Source organism: Frieseomelitta varia, unplaced genomic scaffold (genome assembly GCF_011392965.1).
Source record: "Frieseomelitta varia isolate USP_RPSP 00005682 unplaced genomic scaffold, Fvar_1.2 scaffold_1670, whole genome shotgun sequence".
Taxonomy (NCBI): Eukaryota; Metazoa; Arthropoda; class Insecta; order Hymenoptera; family Apidae; genus Frieseomelitta; species Frieseomelitta varia.
Genome location: NW_025109384.1, coordinates 1 through 5,202, shown reverse-complemented (window position 1 = coordinate 5,202; position 5,202 = coordinate 1). Strand labels below are relative to the sequence as shown.

Below are 5,202 nucleotides of genomic sequence, written 5' to 3'. Positions count from 1 at the left end.
TTTTTTGCTATAGTTTACCAACTCGTGGTATACTTACTCCAATTGCGCTCTGGATTCCAATAGTAACCCCCGAAAGGATGAAAGCATGAAACAAACGAAATCAAAACAGGAATCGGTGAGTCTTGGAATCACGAATTCGAAGAAACAACGACGTAACAAACGATCGCAGGGAATTCGTTTTGGTTCGATGGACTCTTGAAACTTTTCCGCCGCAACGCTTTTTCCCCTCGGCATTGCAATTTCAAATGCGACTCGTGTCACACGCAATAGTAATAAATTCGGAGAAGAAGAAATTCCAGAAGAGAGGCTAGTCAATCGAAGAAAATAAGATAAGAGTTAGTGAGTTACAGAGAGAGAGTGAGAGAGAGAGAGAGAAAGAGAGAAAAAGAGAGAAAGAAAGAGAGAATGTTCCCACATCGTGAGTCATCGTTCATATTTAAAGTTTTAACTCGGTAACGCTTTATGTTCGCAAGTCGTTTTCGGGGGGACACGCTATCACGTGAAGTTTTATTCCTAATTTACACGTTTTACTCACGGTTTAACACACATTTCTTACCTGGTGGTGTAATATTCGAAGAAGGCAACCAGTATTTCCAAAGACCTCGTGACTGCAGCCCACATGATTTTTATCGTTCCGAGAGAGAGTCTTTAACCACGATTAAGCGCGAGAACGCTAGTTCACATTCCCGGTTTATCGAGTTTATTATCTATTTCCAACGAAAGGAAACGAAAGAAACGAACCTCGTATCCTTCCTATTTACACGTGTGTGTGTGTGTGTGTGTGTGTGTGTGTGCAATCTCTACCTGCCTCTGTGATTTGCAATCTCTTTCTTCTTTCTTTTTGCTTCTCCAAGCGAATTCTTTCTCCTCTCGAACCACAAAATCCGACTCGATTCGATCCGATCCGATCCCCGATATCTCGTGTATAAATTTCGTCTACGCACAAACGCATGTACGATAATACTTAATTAAAGTGGTTTCAATGATATCGATATGCACGTTTATAAAATATCACATTCGACAAGCGGGTAAGAACACTTGCGGCTCAAAGTCGTGAATATTTTCGTCGTACGAAACAACTCGTATCGTTACGCGACGCCATTTCAGGACACGTTTCACGCTCGTGCGTGAACGTGCTCTCTCGTGCGACAACGTTTCAGAGGGAATGGCTGCTGCTATGTAAAGTATGTGTACCTACGCCGCGGGAATTGTACTGTTTGTTGTAAGAAGGACCTCGGAATATGCTTAGCATTCGTAAAAAACAAAGTGTTTGATTAGATTCTGTACTCCTTTTCGTGCATGCTTTCTAAATTTCATCTCGAAAGTTTACAGAGCTGCAGCAAACTCGATAAGCCAATGTTGACCAAACTAATTCTTGCTCTTCTAAAGTAAATAAAGACGAGCCAAACGCTAATCGTCCTGAATGTATTTAAGACTTATTCAATTGTGTTTTGGTTAACCTGCAGTCATGAAGTCGTTTCTTTAGCTCTACGATTATAAATAAATTTTATGCAGAAGAACGGAATTTTCGAATGTACGACAGACAATGCTCGAAAGAGGGAGGCTATAATATTCCCATCCTACCTACTATACGTTCCTTTACTCGATAAATAATATATCCGAGGGCTAAAATGAGGGTTCATTTTGTTCATTAATATTTTCCACAAAACTACAAGGGAGGCTCTAATTTTTTAATATCGCAGACAGAGTCTTGCAACAACTTCACTGCATACGAGAGATATTCGTTTCACTCTTGGGGCATCTTCCCTGCCGAAACAGATTTTTTTCACTTCAGGTCTTTTTTTCCTTTTTTTCCTTCACGGGCATCCAAGAGGATACGATTCAACCAAAGAATACGCGAGCCAATTGCATTACAGGGTAAAAACAACGGTGGTCGAACCTCGCGAATATATATACGCTGGAAAAAAAAATCTGGGGAATACGTTCGATTATCCTCGTCGGTTGGTCAGTCCGTTGGTCGGTAGAACGGACGGTCGAAAGAAGGGGGTACGATCGATCTTAGCTACATTCGCCGGTACCGTTGCCACTGTTCACGCCATCGCCGACGTCACTGCCGCCACCACAGCCACAGCCACAACCGCCGCCGCCGCCGCCGCCGCCACCACCACCACCACCACCATCGTCGTCTCCATCGCGTTACTCTTATTACGTATCGTGTCTACTAGCAATCAACGCTATCGCCCCCCATAATCGTGATTGCCTGCCACGACGTTGCCATTACGCGACGCGTCCGCGAAATTAGTCACGTGTTATCGATTCGTTATTCGCTATTCCAGGGACATTCGAGCGAGTCCTCCGGGCGTTATCGATATTCGAGAAACGAACGACAAATACCGAACCCAATCAGAGATATATTAGGTCGCGCACGTGGCAACGACGTCCGCGAAGGTCGATAGATACGGCGCGCGCATCTCGCTGGGCATGGAATACCCTTCTATCCAGACGCGGTTAAACCATACTTATATCTCGTACCATGAAATCGTATTGGAAATGTGTCTTTCTCACTCGAGTATATAATTTCAATCTTGTACGGTCCCCTTCGTCCTACGCGTCCTTATTCCGTGCCGTGTATTTTTCTCTTCTTTCTTTTCGTCATTTTGCTCTGGCCCTGTGTGCAAGCTCTGTACGATATTGCAAGCGACAATAGCGAGCGACGCTTAATCCATTCTTGTTCCAACGCACGAGAGACGGTAATCATGGTAATAACGACGATCTCGTTTCCGGTAAAACGAACGAAACCGCTCGTATCGCGGATTATCGCTTTTCTTCTACCTCTCTAAATGATCTGCTTTCGTCGTGAATAATTGCAGGAGAAACGCTTCCGTCCTTCCGGCACGGAAGGAAATTACGAGCGAGAGGCGATCGATCGAAACGCACGCGCACGACAAAGGTAAGTAAGAGTTGCTGGCCGTGATGTGGCTCGGTCAATGCCGAAGAATATCCAAGCAACAGGTTCCTAGTCGTTGTACTACACGCGGACTATAAATTTTACGAGAATATGCAAAAACACCGTCATTCGCCGCTGTCGGGCAATTAAAAGCTCGAAATTTCGTTCGTTAATATGGACGAGCTACGTTCTTTGCTCCGTTCAAATACGTAGTAGCACCGCTTCCTCGGCTACGTAGCACTTCGCGTCGCTTGCACGAACAACGTAAAGAATTACAATATCGACCGTGCGGCATTACTTAAACGTCAACCTTTTATTCGAGGATTTGTCAAACATTTCGTGGACGCGCGTGGTTTGCAACTTTTAAAAATGTTTTCCTTACCAACCTCAAATCTCTCGATTTCCATACGAATTTAACGAGAATTTAATTTCAAAGCAAATAGAAAATTGAAGAAAGAAAACAAGAAGGATAACGCCACCGAAAGAAGAGGGTGAATTAGAATAAAAGGCGCTTTAAAACAGTAAATGTAACAGGTTGAAGTAAAAATGGTTAAAAGCAAGATTAAGTTATCAACGATTTATCTCGATGATCCCTATTAGGCTTTCGTTTCCGTGACGATTATCTTGCTTGGCCGAGAATAAAAAGTTCCAGCCAATGTGCAATCGTGTAACTCGCGACTTAGCCACCTGTTACGCGATTTACGTATTTGAAGAGTACAGATCGAAAGATAGAACATTAACGATCGCCACGCGACACGTCGTACACGTTTATCGCTTTTCCGAATTATCTGCCGCGAGTTGTTTCGCACTCACATTACCCGCTGTTGATCGCCGTACTCGAGGAAAAATCGCAAACCTTCTAACGCAGACTTTCTTCCCTGTTCTTTCCCGTCCTTCGAACGTTGGCTAGTTCTTTCACATTCCCAGCTATGATCGGACGAACGGTCATTAAAAAGAAAAAAAAAAGAAGAAAGAAAAGAAACGCGCGAGACGATACAATATAAGAATATTGGAAAAACGAAACGAATCGAATCGAATCGAGTTCCTCCGCGGTCGAGACGAATAAAGGAAAGCTGGATCAATTCGTAAAGCCGTAAGTCGTAAGCTGGAAGCCGTAAGCCATAAGCCGTAAGCCGTGAGCCGTGAGCCGTGAGCCGTGAGCCGTAAAACCTAAACCGTAAGTCATAAACCGTAAATCGCCGGTAGACTACGAACGTGGACACCACGCGACGAATACCAACGCACCGATCGAACGTTGGGGGAAACGCCGAAACGCACCGCGTTCGGCTTTCGCTTTCGCTTTCGCGCGAAAAACGCGCGTGTTCCTCTGTAACTTGTAACCGCAACCGCGTCGCATCACAGACTAAACTTTTCTCCTGGGTGGAAAAGCCCTGGTTCCACACGCATCGATGCTTTCAAGCCTTCGATACATTGGCGCCACCTCGCTGCTCGTCAAAGGACCGTTCCGGACGCCATAGGAAACTTCTCCTACGCACCAGGGATCAAACGCTCGCGCCCCTCCTTGTCCTCCTCTCTTTCCATCGCTCGCTCTTTCCTTCTCTTTTAACCCAGACCTACCCTCTCTTTGCTCAACCTCCCCGCCATGATTATGTCGCTCTACCGTGTCGTATCCTTACCCTCTACCTATTGCCATCACCACCGCTCCCACCATACTCCTCTCTCTCAACCCCTACGCCGACACCCCGCCATCGCTACCACCACCACCTCTGATCTCTACCACCACCACCACCGCCGCCGCCACCTCCGCCGCCGCCGCCACCACCACCACCACCACCACCTCCACCTCTAGCTCTTCGGTTACAACCACCACCACCACCTACTACCACCCTTATCCTTATAGCTTTCGCTATTCCCTTGGCTTCTCTCTTTCTCTCTCGTGCGCGCCCTCTCTCTCTCTTTCTCTCTCTCTCTCTCTCTCTCTCTCTTCATCTTCGATCCATCACTTTCCATAAAATCTTTATTTTATCGTGGATTTTGCTCAGAGTTTGATTTAATCCCGTTAATTAGTATCGGAAAATTGGCGAGACGTGCAACGGTGTCGGGGGTTGGTTTCATTCACCCGACGATCGATATCAAACTCTTATCGAGCGTGTCCAATGAATCTCACGGTTTGCGAGCCGCCGCGCCGAATCTCACGTTCGCGTTCAAGTCGCTTACTCGAAACTCTAACCCACGGGATCGATTAGAATCGACAAGACTTGGGATTACAGTGAGAAATTGCAGCGCGACATTTCGATCTTTCACGTGGAGGGCGGGAAAAAAGAATAAAAAAA

The 5,202-nt window shown here is 45.8% G+C and overlaps 1 long non-coding RNA gene across 1 annotated transcript; it reads right to left on the bottom strand.

Annotated features, from left to right (window-relative positions):
* Positions 1 to 36: 36 nt before the first annotated feature.
* Positions 37 to 4,632, bottom strand: LOC122538568. Its single transcript, XR_006308877.1, has 3 exons — positions 3,765 to 4,632; positions 557 to 936; positions 37 to 49 (listed from the first exon to the last, which is right to left on the bottom strand). It is a non-coding gene; the product is annotated as an uncharacterized LOC122538568 (long non-coding RNA).
* Positions 4,633 to 5,202: the final 570 nt, after the last annotated feature.